Here is a 16,610-nt window from a genome sequence, read left to right as displayed (position 1 = left end):
TCTATATACAAGGCAATGTGACCTCAATTTAAATTCAGAAAGTGGTTAAATTAATAAATGATTTTATTAAAGTTCAGTTTAATTTACTTAGCCCAGAATCCATTGAATAATACTATGGTTCACTACACCTGCCTGCTTTCTTGTTTCTCCATTTCCATTTGCAAAATAAAGTTGGTATTCTGAGCAGAGCAACACATGGATAGAACATAGCATTTTAGCAGAGTGCAATTCTGTACATTTCAAGCGTAACTATAACTTATGCTGATAGAGATCAACGTAAATAGAGAATCTCTTACCCCAATTCGTGTTATTGAGAAGCCAACTGAGAGAGGGGGAGAGGGAGGGAGAGGTAGAGAAAAAGAGCACGCAATGCTCTTTAATACTTCAGGAAACTGCAGTGTTCAGCTGCTTCTATAAAGCTTCCAAATTGGACTGCTGACATTATAATCAACTGTTTAGGACAGTGATCGCGAGACTTGGCAACAGAAATCTGAACTGAAGGCAGGCAGTCTTTATATCTGACATCTGTTCAAAATAGCTGAAAGACTTGAGAGTTAAGAGAAGTGGGGGATTTGAACATTCCATCTTCTTTGATTTCTCAGGAAACGAGAAATGAAAGAAGTACACTTTTAGTTTGAAAAAGCAACCAACTCCGTTCTACAGAAGAAAAAAGTCAGAGAAAAAATAATGTTCTCCTTCCCCTGCCCGTGTTTGCTTTTGTTCTCTTCTGTTCACAGGTAATAATAAAGAAAGTATTGTACTATATTCTTGGACATCAGAAAAAGTGACAGGTCCTAAATGAAGATCACACCATTTTTATGAATTTTCAATTTTCTTTTGATTTTGATTTGCTTTTTTTTTTGTAAAGAAAAAAAAATGGGAGAAAACAAAAGGGAGATATTCAAGAAGCAAAATAAGAATATTGAGAGGGAGGGAGGGAAGGAAGGAAGGAAATATTGCAGGATGTGTATAAAATATTAAAACTGTATTCATAATAGTGGAAAATAGTACAAATATAATGACAGAATCTCTACTGTTGGTTTATGGAAATAAGAAAATATATTGTTACATTTTTTTAAAAAAGTCATCCATATCCACATACTCCTTATTAGATACTTTCTAAGAATAACATTATTAATATGAAATTGTAGCAAAAGATATAACAATGCCTGTTCCTTTTACCAAAACCTTGATTTGTTTTTAATACTTTACTTTTCAGCATATATAATCCTTATATACCGTAATGTGCTGAAAAAGAAACATTTAGCAAAACATGCTACCTATTTTTAGAGAGCAAAGAATTCTCTGCAGTCTTTGATCTCTTTCATGAATTTGGTCACTGCAGACTATTTTCAGATATATTATTGAAATGATTAGCCTCATGGAAGAATGATGCCATGGAATAACAGAAAAAGAGTAAGTTGAAGGTTTGTTTTGACTTTTAATTAGCCCTGCAATGTTAGACTTTTCAAAAGTCTGAATGCACATTGCCTAGCAACTCATAGAGGACCAAAGAAGGTTGTGCTTGTGTGCGTATGTGAGAGTGTGTATAAAGGAAAACATTTAGCATGCCCTAAATCTTGGGGGGGGGGCATCAATGCTGGTGAACTTGATTGATTGGAATCTTTTTTCCCTTTCTCTTTTCAAGTATTTCATAGTAAACTACAGTCTCTTCTATCCAGGGTTCTTTAAGAATCAGTTGCCGTCTCCTTTTCTTTCTTTGTTAATGTTTTACATTCTTCCCTTGAGTTTCTTGAATCATAGCCAGAGCTTCCAATTAAGTTAATAATATTCAAGTCTATCAGCATTTTGTCACCTTCGAGACATTCCATAGATTACATGTGATGGAATATAATATTAACACTGTCTTCTGGATACAGATCAAGATGTTGATTATCACCTAGAAAGACATTTCCTGAATAACTTATGGAAACTCCTGTATCTATAGATCCCACACATCCTGGACATAAATTGTTTCAACTTCTCCCCTCAGGATGCTTTTATAGAGCATTACATGCCAAAACATCCAGACACAAAGATAGTTTTCCCCCACCCCATGCCATCGTTCTTCCAAGAACCTAATTCCCACCGGACTGTCTTATATCTAAATATATTTATCCTTATACAGGGCTGTATTGCTATTATCATTTTTATCTTTCCTACCACTGTCTCCTATTGGTATCTTATGATTATCACTTATTTGTATCTTATGATTTATGATCTATGACTGATCACTTTATTATTTGTATGTACAGTGACAGCCTATGCCAGTGATGGCTATCCTTTTTGGTACCAAGTGTCCAAAGCGCCAGCACAAAACGCCAAAATGTAATGCAAGAACCCTCCGTGCATGCACGTGCATCCCTCATGCATGTGCCCCATGCCCCTGCACCCAGTTTGGGCTTCCAGGTTGGTTCAGGAGGCCATCAGGCCCAAAATAGTGAGTGAAGGGGGCACATGTGCCCAAACCCCCAAAATGCAATGTGAGCATCCACGCACATGCTCTCCATCCCCCCCCCCGCATGCATGGAAAAAAACTGAAAATCAGATGGCCGGTGGGAGGCATGTGTGCATGCGTGGTGGAGCTGAGCAGGGGCGATAGCTCATGTGCCTGCAGAGAGGGCAACATGTGTCACATGTGGTGCTCATGCAATAGATTAGCCATCATGGGTCTATGCACTGGAAACAATTTCCTTGTTTATCCAATTACACTTGGCCAATAAAGAATATTCCAATATTCCAATTCAATCATACTCTTTCAGCTCATGCTATGAGAATCAGCATGGCAGGCATGCTTCTGGTACCTTCTTTGAAACAATATCACCTGGAGAGTTGCAGATGAGCTGAAAATACAGTTCTAAAAATTTCCTACTGGTGTAGGAATGGGTAGTCACTGATGTCCCTCAATACTTTTTGAAGAGGGCAAGGCAGCGACTTGTCTTTGATCTTTTTTGCTAGTCTATTTCTGCTTCTGCAGGATAGAAGGTCTACAGATGAGTTCATTTAGTTCACTCATGCTTTTGACAAGACACTCATTTTGTTTAAGGCCTCAGTTTGTAGAAAATGATGCTAGTGCACTGAGCTTAACTATATTTTGTTTGATTCTCTCGATGCATCTTGAGTGCATTTAAAAGCTCTGAAATGAGAAGTGTAACGCTTCCATTCTCCCATGTATACAAATGACATGCAGATAACTTTTTTTTACCTGAACGAAGTAGTAAATTTAAATGCTTGGAAGAGGAGATTAGAACCCTTGACTGGGACCAAGTTTCAATTATTGTTCTGATTATTACTTGTTCCTTTGAGTCTAACAATGCTGTGAATGGTGAAATGATGCTTGCAGATGAGATCATACTATATGCTTTAGAATAGAATAATAGAGTTGGAAGGGACCTTAGAGGTCTTCTAGTCCCATGACCTGACAAATCCGCACACAACAAAAGCGCGCCGACGAAACCGTGGCGAGAAAACCATGACATCATAAACACGCCCACAACAACGCGCCGACAAAACAGCGCCCAAAAAAGCATGATTTAAGTTAAGGTAAGGGTTAGGTTCAGGGTTCTGTTTAGAGTTCTGTTTAGGGTTAGGTTTAGGGTCAGGTTTAGGGTTAGGGTTAGGGTTAGGGTTAGGGTTAGGGTTAGGGTTAGGGTTAGGGTTAGGGTTAGGTTTAGGTTTAGGTTTAGGTTTAGGTTTAGGGTTAGGGTTAGGGTTAGGGTTAGGGTTAGGGTTAGGGTTAGGGTTAGGGTTAGGGTTATTCGGTTGTTATTAGTTGTTCGTTGAAGAGGTGCTGTTGTAGGCACGCTTCTGCGCTCATTCGTCGGTGCAATTTCGAACTTGTGGTTTTCTCGCCATGGTTTCGGTGGCACACTTTTGTCGAGCATGCATTTGAGGGTGAACCTTCTAGTCCAACCCCCTACCTACGCAGGAAACCCTACACCACTTCAGACAAATGTTTATCCAACAACTTCTTTTAAAAGTTCCAGTGTTGGAGCATTCACAACCTTGTGAGTGGGGTGAGGACACAGAAGATAAGTATCATTTTAGAAGAATTGATTCCCATATTCTTATATACTGTACATGGGGGGAGGGGAATATCTGAGCACCAATCTACTGATGGTGCAGAAAACTGTCAATGGCAAATTCTGTGTGAAAAAAGCCAAATGTCCATTAGCAAAAAGCTAAATATAGATCTTCTACCTAGACCTTCTACCACAAAAGAGGAAAAGGTGTAGAGCTTGAAACTGCAGAGCCATGCCTTCTCCAAGTCTGGAAAGCTACAAAGATGAACCATCTACCCAAATCATAACAAATAACTTGCAGAGAGGCTAAAGGACATACAAAAGAAGACATGGGACAATGTCTTTAGAGAGACATACTAATGACTCGTAGAACAAAGTGATGAATTTAATTGGTGTTTCCAGACCAAATTCTAGGTTCTCTCCTATAATCTTAGCAGCAATTCAGTGTTACACTAAAATATCTCTTGGAGCAACTTGCAAAAATTAACTATGACATTTGCTGAAACACATAACAAATGGCACAAGAAAAAGAACTCAAAGGGGAGAATATAATTGACAGGTTTACTCTGTGTGAGCTAAATCATAAAGTAAAGCAACAAGCAAAGGAAGACTATACAAACTCATAAAAAGCAATAAAGGCAAAAGGTAGCATCATAAAGTGTCAGAAAGAACTGCAACAGAAAAGAGGGCTCTTGAAACCTTTCAAGAAAGATGATAAATGTCACTACAACCAAAAGAATAGAAATTGAAAAAGAGTGCCAGTTTCATTGCCTCAAAAGCAGCTATCACAAAATGTTACCATTCAGAGGAATACTCAACAGTGCCAAAAATTGAAACAAATGAGGTTCTTCATGAAATAAGACTAGAAAAGTCAAGCAAAGCCCCAAGTGTAAATGCAGTTATCTCCAAAGTTTACAAATATAATGAATAAACACTTGCAAAACCACTGATCAAATTATTCAATGACTGCTTAGATTCCTGAGATATTACCAAATGGAGGAGGAGGAGGAGGGGGGGAGGAGGAGGAGGGGGAGGAGGAGGAGGAGGAGGAGGAGGAGGAGGACCCCTCCAAAGGATTATAAACTGCCACCTGATCTACAAGTGTTCTACAGCCCAGAATTTTTTCACACATGAAAAATTGGAGAAAGTTTGAAATGAGCATCAGTCTTGGGAGCAAACTAGCTTCCACAAAAATTATTTAACCATTGATCACATACAGTACATACAATCAAGCAGATTATAGAATGAGCATGGGTTGTTCATGTGCCCTATATCTAATCAAAATTACTACTGCAGGCTAGTTATGCTGCCTGCAGGCTGCCTGCCAATTGGCAGTTCAAATTTCATCAGGCTCAAGGTTGACTCAGCTTTCCTTCCTTCCAAGTGGGGTAAAATGAGAACCCAGATTGTTGGGGACAATATGCTGACTCTGTAAACCACTTAGAGAGGGCTGTAAAGCACTGTAAAGTGGTATAGAAGTCCAAGTGCTACTGCTATTGCTAGTATTCACACACACACACACACACACACACACACACACACATGCAAATTTCTTCGTAAGAGGAATTCGTATAGTTTCTTTGAAGCCAACAGATATAGAATAATATTTTCAGCCACAGCAATCCTTTTTATCAAATGCATGAAATGTTATTTTGAATTGCACAGAAACATTTTGAATGGCAAGAATATTTAGAATTCAATATAACCACAGCAATAGCAGTCTTATGCTGATTAAAATATACTGGATGGGCCATACTGTCTTGAAATTCTGCGAATTTCTGAAATCTAGCATACAGTGATGGGATTATAAAAAGTGCGATGTTGAATAAATGAAACATGAAAGCACAGACCATATTAAAAACTTCAATGTGGACGAGTCATAGAAACGTTGCTGTCATTGGAAAATTGTAAATGCATGTAGTGTAACATAAAACCATTCCTCTGAAATATAAAAATAAAAAGTTGACCTTTTGATGAACTGTAGCACCATTGCACATATTAAAACCTGTTTTTGATTTTTCAAGAACAACATTTCAAGTTCAGTTATAAAGAATTGGTAAATGCTAGTAGAGATTACCAGGAAATAACACGCCATCTCTGTTCATGCCAGAGTCGAAAAGTCAACTGGGCAGCTCTGTTTTGTCCTTAGCTTCATTTCCTTGTCGGTAATTTAAGGGATTCTTTGTTGAGACACTTGCTTTCTGTTTTTATTTAATGCGGAATGAATGTGGACATCAATTAGAGCAGAGATAATTTTATATGTTGCAGTATTATTATTTCCTAATTGTACCTTAACTTAGTTTAACAATATCTTTTCTATACGGCAATACTTGTAGTCATACAACTTCTGAAAAACAGGAATTATTTACAAGATAGGAAATCACACTAACCTAGTACAGATTAATCCCATTCCCTAAACTTCCAGGCTTTTGTAGTGCTTAGTGGAAGTGAGATTTAGGAGAGAAGATGAAATAATTAAACAATGGTTTAACAGTGGCAATGCTGCTGATGAAACACCAAGAACTGATAAAAGTCAAAAGAGCTAGACTAAGTCAAAAAGATATAGAAGTGAGTTGTACACTGCTCCCAAGAAACAACAGCATTTGAGTTCAACTTGAAATAAACTTTACTCTTAGAAAGAAAGAGATGCTCAGTAGCTCAGTGGCTAAGACGCTGAACTTGTCGATCAAAAAAGTCAGCAGTTCGGCGGTTCGAATCCCTAGCACCATGTAATGGGAGTGAGCTCCCGTTACTTGTCCCAGCTTCTGCCAACCTAGCAGTTCAAAAGCATGTAAAAATGCAAGTAGGAAAAAAGGAACCACCTTTGGTGGGAAGGTAACAGCATTCAATGCACCTTTGGCATTAAGTCATGCCGGCCACATGACTACAGAGATGTCTTCGGACAGCGCTGGCTCTTCAGCGTTGAAACAAATATGAACATCACCACCTAGAGTTGGAAGTGACTAGCACATATGTATGAGGGGAACATTTACCTTTACCTTAGAAAGAAAATGTAATGATTTGAAATTAACATTAACCTAGTGAGGTCCTGTACCAAGTCTGGATGCTATATGGATTTGGATGGGGTCAATAAAGGATATTCAATCCTAAGCAGGCTAAGTGGCTGTAGACTTTTTTGGAAGGGGGGGGCGGCTGGCTCTGTTAATATTCCACTTTCAGTCTTGTACAATCAAAGTTTCCTCTTGGATTCATGGTTCATGCTCAGGGAGCAACTACAGCCCAAAAGACATTTGCATGGTACATTCAGTTGTACCCATTCCTGGGCTGGAAACTTGTTTACTCGCCCCATAATCATCCAATGAATACATTAGTGTAATGCAGGTTACATGGAACTGCCCATGAAGAGCATTTGGACACATAGCCAGTCCAAAATGCAGCCATGTGGACAATTATGAGAATTGGACCATGAATGGTAATGGTTATTAGGAAAAGGTTCACAAATGGTAAAACTGGCAAAATAGTTGATTTTCTTAGAAACTGGATCCTCTGCTTAAGTTGATTTCCAAGTTTATACGAGAAAGATTAGGCAACGTTATGTGTTTGTTATTATTTTATGTTTAACCATGCTTAAGCTGTCTGGTTTAGTTATTTGTGAGTTGGACAGCTATATAAATCTTCTAAATCAATAAATACTTTCTGAAGTATTACTTTCTGAATACGGTATTTTGGAATTTTAACAAATGGAAAATTATGTCATACATGAGGAGATCCTTTTTTGTATAACCTTTTAAAGTAATAGAGTAATAGAGTCTGTATAAACTAGTCTTAAGCTTTCATTTGTTGTTGAAAGGTATGATATAAATCATTATTATGTAAATATGATTGTTTGGAATAGTTCTGATCTTTGAGCTTATATTTAGCTGCACTTTTCTGAGAAGTTCCTCTTTCTGTTGCAGAGTTTTTGGATAGGAAAATAATTACTTATACATGAATATTTTCATTTTACCATATGGTGGCCAAATAGTTAATTCTGCTGAACACTTTTCTTTTTGTTGAGGTCACTGTCAACAGGTTTTATGAGAGATAGTTTAGGATAATACTTCCAGAAATACTATGTAAATTGTTCAAAACAAACTCTGGAACAGTTCTGACCCAAACCTCTTTTGATTTCAAAGGCTGTGAATTATGTTCATTCACAGCCCGTAATGAGTCACAAATAGTTTGTAAAGAGTCCGACAGTAGTCTGCCAAAGTCTTTTGGGATAAGGCTGATAAGCAGCCACCTTTATCTTCCTTGAAATGCTGCCAAAATCCTAATTGGTAATTAGCTTGCAAGGCCACATGGAGCAAAGAGTCAAAATGGATCTTCAGAATTTAAACCGACCAGCACGAACAAAGTGGCTTCCTGCAAAGGCCTTTGCTCCTACTTTATGTCCTATGGGAGGGGCCAATCACTTCCAAGTCTGACTCCTGAGTCATCCCTTTTGTCTTAACCATTCTTGCCTTCTGCCAGCTCTGCGCATACGTGCACTGGGAACTGCTACCCCTGTTCCTCTGCCCTGCTGATGTCCGATATTGGAGACTCTGGAGGCAACACATAACTCCCTGATGTCCCTGGCCCCCTCTCTGCCTCTGATACACAGCCCTCATCCGTGCTCCTCCCCAACTCCTCACTGTCCAACTCTGATGCCAGCTTCACAGGCCACCAGCAGACCACAACAGGAACAAGATACTGGATTTTTTTTTTCTCAGATCACCAGCAGCTTTTTTAAAGACAAAATTCCTGTTAACTCTCTGTCTTGTTTTGGACACCACAATTGAGAAATACAAGGTGGACATTCCCAAGTAGTTCTGCAAAAATGCAATATTAGTATGGAAACGTATCTGTTAGACTAGCTTTGTTTCACCCTATGCACTCTGAAGTCTGCACATCCCTGGTATGCATATAACAATAGATACAGACATTTTAAAACTTTCCTCCAAACATATGCATATATATGAACATTTTATAAAGTAGTAATAGTACATGAAAATGCTACCATATATTAAATATGTAATAATATATAAGTTGAACAAGTGATATGTGTGCGTATGTGGATCGTTCTAATTCAGGGTAAACATGTGTAAATCCCTAAGTTATAACGTATCTTATCTTTTTATATTTTAAATAGTAAGATAAATGCAGTATAACATACAATGATATGTACGAGTACAATTTTTAAGTCTATAGAAACTCTATTAATCTAGACTTTGATTTCATCACTTTGTGGAACTGTCAACAAGTAGAATATCTCTTATTTCATACCATGACAATAGTTATAGAGCCATTAAGAAGTGGCTTGTTTTGTTATGATATCTTGTGCCAAAATGAGCTATAGAGCTATTACTACATTTGCCTTTGACAAGGGCCTTTATAGCAGTATATTCACAAATCACCTGATACAATCCATTGTGTTACTACAGTCTGCAGGCTGATTAAAACAGGACAACCATGGCAGAAGTATGAATGCTTTTAGGTAACTTAATAAGGGATCTGTAACTTAATTTAGGATCTGTAATAACGGATCCCTAGTGGTGATCTCCAGGTCCAATGTCTGTGAAATAGTGATTTAAGCAGAATAATGATACAAACCATAAGAGATCAGCTCCTTCTTCCCAAAAAAAAGAATGTTTAGCTTTTATCTTGTGGTATCTAGAATATATGAGTCTTTTCTCTCTCTCTAAAAATACTAATAAAAAGATTACAATTATAAGTCTTTCTTATGTTGTCACATTTTCTGCAGACAGAGGGCAGATCTTCTAATGCCAGGTCAAGTTTCTTTCAGGCTTTGCAAAAATATTGTCCTTCAAAACAAAGAGAATTTTCTCTGTCCTTGGGTAAGGAAGGGAATCTCTTGCCTCTCAGCTATTTTACTGAGAGGCCAGATACAAGTTTAATTTAAATTTAAGAACTAGTTGAAGCATTTTAATTGCTGTAATTTAGTTTTTAATCTACTAACAGACCACCAACCAAAGTTGTGTATGCACAACTTGCAACGCAATGTTCCTCTATGCATGATAGAGCAATGCAATGAGGCATGATAATGCCTTATTTCCAAGGCATTCCTTGGAATGAAAGTGTAGCCAGATGTGAACTTGTGAGATGTTTCTGCCAATTTCTACTGGCCATGTTTCTCAGAATGTCTTAACATTATTCCTCTTGGCCTTGATTCCAATCACTACAAAATAACAATCCATGCATGACACAGAGATATAGAAGACAGAGGGCAGATCTTCTAATGCCAGGTCAAGTTTCTTTCAGGCTTTGCAAAAATATTGTCCTTCAAAACAAAGAGAATTTTCTCTGTCCTTGGGTAAGGAAGGGAATCTCTTGCCTCTCAGCTATTTTACTGAGAGGCCAGATACAAGTTTAATTTAAATTTAAGAACTAGTTGAAGCATTTTAATTGCTGTAATTTAGTTTTTAATCTACTAACAGACCACCAACCAAAGTTGTGTATGCACAACTTGCAACGCAATGTTCCTCTATGCATGATAGAGCAATGCAATGAGGCATGATAATGCCTTATTTCCAAGGCATTCCTTGGAATGAAAGTGTAGCCAGATGTGAACTTGTGAGATGTTTCTGCCAATTTCTACTGGCCATGTTTCTCAGAATGTCTTAACATTATTCCTCTTGGCCTTGATTCCAATCACTACAAAATAACAATCCATGCATGACACAGAGATATAGAAGACAGAGGGCAGATCTTCTAATGCCAGGTCAAGTTTCTTTCAGGCTTTGCAAAAATATTGTCCTTCAAAACAAAGAGAATTTTCTCTGTCCTTGGGTAAGGAAGGGAATCTCTTGCCTCTCAGCTATTTTACTGAGAGGCCAGATACAAGTTTAATTTAAATTTAAGAACTAGTTGAAGTATTTTAATTGCTGTAATTTAGTTTTTAATCTACTAACAGACCACCAACCAAAGTTGTGTATGCACAACTTGCAATGCAATGTTCCTCTATGCATGATAGAGCAATGCAATGAGGCATGATAATGCCTTATTTCCAAGGCATTCCTTGGAATGAAAGTGTAGCCAGATGTGAACTTGTAAGATGTTTCTGCCAATTTCTACTTGCCATGTTTCTCAGAATGTCTTAACATTATTCCTCTTGGCCTTGATTCCAATCACTACAAAATAACAATCCATGCATGACACAGAGATATAGAACGAAGGATATATAGTTTGGGAATAGTTTGTAGAAATTCTCAGTCATCCAGATCATGGTTGTCCCAAAGGTGCTTTTTCAGGAGGCAACTGGCCTCCTGAAAAACTGGTTAGTCCTTCCATTCCCCATTATCCTGTCAGAGCTGAAGAAACTTTTTGGATAAGAAGCAAAATGTCTTCAAAAGAAAAAAAAATGGAAGTCAGTTTCCTCTTGAAAAGGCACCTTTGGGAATAGTATATGTAATTCACCACAAGCTTACCATGAGTCATCTTTTGCTTTTGAAGGGCAAATGCTATTTCAGGCTACCATGGTTTCCAAATCACAAAACGTAATTGTTTCATTGTAGTCTGTATTGATCAGACTCTACCTCAACTACTATCTCCAGTTCTGAGATTCCAACTCTACGGTACATAGATCCAAAGGAGACATGACCAATTTTTCCTTTCTTGGGACTCTTCAGACATGGATCTGAGCCAGTCATAGGGCATCCTGCTAGTGGTCATTCAAGTTGCAAATATCACATAGCAAATACATTATGTAAAATAGAGGAAAGGGCATGCAATCAAACAAAGACATATGTATATTGTAGTACAACTTGAAAAAAAGCTATTATTTATTGATGTATTTGATTTATCTAGCTGCCCATCTCAACCAATGACTCTGAGTGATGTGCATCATAAAATATAGAAACAAATTAAAAGAAATTAAAGCAAGTTAAATTAATTAAATATATGGATGCTGAATAGAATTATTCCAAGAGCTGTTAATACGGCCATGGCCTTATGAAAATATTTTTCTTCATTGTCCCTACATTATATTTCTCAATTTCAGCACAATTACTATACTATAAAGCACTCTGGACTATAAGACTTTTGGGGAGAGAAAAAAAAAACCCTACCTCTGCCTCCCAGCAATTTGCCTCCTTGCATCAAACAGCAAACAACCTGGCCAGCTATAGCACAGCCTGATTTAGCATGAGCAGCCGATTGGCAGTTGGATCGGCCTCTTGAAATACTGCCTATCACCTGTTCTAGGCTGCAAGGATCGCCACCGCCCATCACTGCCATCACCACCCATTGCTGCCGCCACCTATCGCCACCTCTGTGTGCTCCATTTTTGGTCTCTCTACATTCTGTTTTCGGCCTCTGTGTGCCCTAATTTTGGCCTCTGTGCACCCCATTTTGACTTGTTCCAGGTGGTGGAGATCATTGCTGCTGCCATCTATCCCTCCCAGCTGGACCAGGCCAAAAATATGCCATACAGAAGATGAAAATGGGACACAGGGAGGCCACAAATGGGACATGCAGAGGCTGAAAATGGGACCTGTGGACGCAAAAAAAATGGGGCATGTGGAGGCAGCATTAGGCAGCAGCAGTGAGTGGTGGCAGCGATGGGCAGCAGTGGCAATTGGGGGCGGTGTTTCCCATAGCCTGGAACAGCTGATACTTGGTATTATAGGCCGATCCAACCACCAATCAGCTGCTCATGCTAAATCAGGCTGTGCTGAAGTTGACCAAGCTGTTTGCTGCAAGGAGGCAAATTGGTGGGAGGAAGAGGCCAAAGGGTGGGGGCCAGTGGGTGGGGCTTTGGCAACATTTACTCTATAAGACACACAAACATTTCCAGACACTTTGGGGGGAAGGGAAAGTCCATCTTATACACCAAAAATGCAGTAATTTGAAGCATATATCACCGGCCAAAACAACTTTCCCAACTAATGTAAGTAGAAGTTTTTTTTCCAATAGTCAGATAGTTGCCACAAGTAACTACCACAAGTTACCACAGTGTATCTCATTGCTTCTAATATAGAAAAGAGAATGAGAAAAAGCAGCCCACATTTATATTCTAAACGTGTTGAACATAACATGCTCTTCTAATTCCTAAAAATGTTTGATTCTGACCAGGTTTAATTATTCATATCATGGAATATTGTTGTAATTCAAAAAACATTTTCAGAAGTAATATGGTCCATCTCCTGTTACACTTACCTTGTTTTCTAAATTCCATCAATTATGTTTTCTCTTTGATGTTTTTAGCTTTCAAATTTGTGCTCTCCACTTTATCCATTTACACCTTTATTTAAAAAAAAACTTTTAAATAATAATTTTATTAATTTTTTTGAAAAGACAATAAAAGTTAAAAAAAGTTAAAAACCCCATCCCTTTAAGAAAATGATTTCACATCTTCATCACAGTTGTAAACAGTTATATAATATCTTCACTTCCCCTCAATTAACAAATATAAAACTGTTAATCTGATAACCCTGGCTTGGTGATAAGCAAAGCAAATGTTTAACATGCTTATCGTACTGATTTTATGCATTCAGGTTCTCTTAAAATCCAGATAGTAGATGGTTATATTTACCATTGTGCTTATGTTGTATGCATGGGAACCATTCCTGCTTAAATTTAGTTAAATTGTGTATGTAAGGTATTATTTTTTGCTATCACCGTGTCTTAAGATCCCAGTCAAATATTGACAGAATTGTGTTTTCTTTTAGTGTTGACAAAAGTTTATTCTCACTGCTGTAAGCATAAACAGTATCTCATTATAATATTTGTTGTTGTTTTTCCTGAGATTGTATCTAATAAAAATAGCTTGTTGTCTCATTTCAAATTTAAATTAAATTATATTACGTATATCTCCAATACTTTTGAATTCTTTTACAAGTCCATCACATGAGATAAACATTTCCTTCTGTATCATGACATTGCCAGAATTCATTATTGTATGATTTGTTCATCTTCGATATGAATTGATGAAATTGTGTAGCATCTATGAAATATATCAATTTTCTCCTGTTACAACTTGGAGTAAATTTTATGGATTCATCCATAATTATCCCCATTTTTGTATTTCTCAAACTTTGGAATCAATTTATCATTAGATTTGGTTCAGATTGTTTCTGTTTCATCTCTAAGTAAGGATTTATATATACCTCCTAATATGTGTTTTGTTTTTGTATGATAATTTTAAATTCTTTTTTTATTTAATGTACCTCCTTCCTTTCTGAGCTCTAATTTTATCCTTTTGGCTATTTGTAAATACATAAACCATATATATATAGTTAGGCTTTCACTAAATAGTTCTTACTGTGTTTTTAATTTATTTATGGAATCTGAGTGACCCATATCTGCGTATGCAACTACATTTTCTTGCTGTTATTGTCTCAATTTTTTTGTGTGTTTGAAGGCCCACTGAAAACAGCAAAAGGTCTACCATTATCAGCTATATAATTCATCAACAGCTGCATATATGGTATGAAAGCCCAAGTATACACAGAGTTTTACAGTAGCATATAAACTCAGCTCTCCAAAAATTGCTAAGTGTAGTCATTGAGTACCAAAATTTTGCTTACTCCTGACAAAATAACAAAGACCCAATTATGTTAAAAATAAAAAGCAGAGGCTTACAGTAATAATGCATTAGCTGAAATGAAGCTACTATTGCTTCAGCTAGGCTTCCAAGGGATGGTATCTCATGATTCTGATCCCCTAACTATATCTTAGAGTTCCCTCTTTCTTGGAATGGCAGAAGTAACCCATAATCATTAGTATCTATTGAAAAACAAGAACAACATCTTGGCCATCTTGCCCTGGTATTTAAAGCTAATTACCTTCTGAGACAAAATGGATGTAATTTAAAAGGTTGCAAGAGAAAATATCAGAGACAAAATAGGTACAATGCAATCGACTCTAGGTGCCAGTAAGAAGTAGCTGTGAGCAAAATCAGAATCACAAGTTATTTACTTTTGGGCTACTACATTTGAAAGACCAGACAAAGGAAGAGGCGGACCCAATACCTTTTTCAACATTAAAGTATGGGTAACCTTCAGGGGTGGGCTTCAAACATTTTAGCAAGGAGTTTTTGGCCCAGTTTCTGGATGGGTATGGCCATGGTGGGCATGGCCTAGTTGGTCCCCTGCACCATGGTGGGAGGCATTTTTGCCCTCTCCGCGCTCCAGAGGCCTTCCTCGAGCCTCTGAAAGGGCCTCTGGAGCCTCTGGGAGGGCCCCTTGAGCCTCTGGGAATGGCCTCCCCAGGCTCTGGAGGGTCTCTGGAGGTTGGAAACATCCCATTTCCAGCCTTCCCAAACTTCCAGTAGGTCTGTTTTTTGCCCTCCCCGAGCCTTTATGCATGCTCTGCACTTAACTGCATCCAAAATGGACTGCATGGGGACTCCTGGGAGGGGAGGGTTGGGCAGGGCCAGCCAGGAGTGGGATTTGGGAGTTCTCTGAACTGCACAGAATCTTAGCTAGAGGTTCTCCCCAACCCCTGAAAACTCCCAGCAGCCCACGCTTGGTGACCTTCTTGTTATTTATCCTTCTTGCTAGGTTAGCATAACAGAGTTGTTACCTATAAGACAGGGTCAGTGAATATAAACAATTTGGTTTACTGGGCCACTGATCCCTGACTGATTCTTCTCTCCGTTACCATAGAATCAATTCAGCTTGGTATGAATGTTTTCTTAGAAGGGCACTTTTAGCAGTTCACATGGGGGGCTGGGGCATCAGGTACCTCATAGGTTTAATAGAGAATGCAGCTCTTGTGTGTATTGCATAGTATCTTATATTATCACATTGCATTCAGGAAAGAAATACATGCATTTCAATAGTTTTTCCCCCTCTTTTTTAATTAAATGACTGTGTTGACATAACATCCTAAGTGGGGATTTTTAAATTAACGTGTTTGTGCATTGAATCACAATTCAATAATAAGCTTAAGATGTTATATGAATACATGTACTAACACTTTTGACCTAGTAAAATATTTCAAATGCAGCTGAAGTGATTCCCTCCCAATCATTATAAAATTAGTCCTCCTCTTATGATGATAACTGAGCCCAGAATTAGATCTTGTGGTTGTTAAATGGATCACCATATCACTATGACCAATTTTATCACTTTTTAGTTATAGTTAAGTTATATTTATTTAATTATAGTTACAGTTGTTAAGGGATCAGTGCAGTCATTAAGCAAAGCAGATTCTTTTTTTTAATTTTGGGTAATTGCAGCATCACAAAGTCACATGACTATGGGAAGAGAATGGAACTATCAGATCTCAGGAACTAGGTCGTAATTAACTCTCTGAAGATCTGTGGTAGCTCCACATAATCATTAAGTGACCAGTTATTAAGTGAGGACTACCTATAAATCTTTTTCAACACCTTATGGGTTTTGACATTTCAAGCAATAACTATATATTTGAAAAGAATACATTTCCAGCGCTTTAAAAAATAACCCTAGAAACATGTTTTGCTTTGTTTAAATGAAAGCAAGTTTCTGTGGGAAAAAAATTCTGTAACTGTTATCAACTCTTCATTTCTTCCAGACATTTCTTCTCTGTTTCTTCAAATGGGGATGGAAGAAATATATTTGGAAGCTGTCCATCTACACTATATTGCCAAAAGTATTCGCTCAC

General features: G+C 37.7%; 1 protein-coding gene across 1 annotated transcript in view; it reads right to left on the bottom strand.

The window, feature by feature from the left end:
* The window catches only part of BCHE (butyrylcholinesterase), a 57,127-nt gene extending 56,724 nt beyond the window's left edge, over positions 1 to 403 (bottom strand). Inside the window, exon 1 of the mRNA XM_087725300.1 lies at positions 297 to 403. The gene's annotated coding sequence lies outside the window, so the exon portion shown is untranslated. The remainder of the gene's footprint in view (positions 1 to 296) is intronic.
* Positions 404 to 16,610: the final 16,207 nt, after the last annotated feature.

This window comes from Thamnophis sirtalis, unplaced genomic scaffold, assembly GCF_051295495.1.
Source record: "Thamnophis sirtalis isolate CommonGarterSnake01/CBP01778 unplaced genomic scaffold, rThaSir2_p1.2 scaffold_11, whole genome shotgun sequence".
NCBI lineage: Eukaryota > Metazoa > Chordata > Lepidosauria > Squamata > Natricidae > Thamnophis > Thamnophis sirtalis.
The sequence above is the reverse complement of the archived record's forward strand: the minus strand, read 5'-3'. Positions and strand labels throughout refer to the sequence as shown.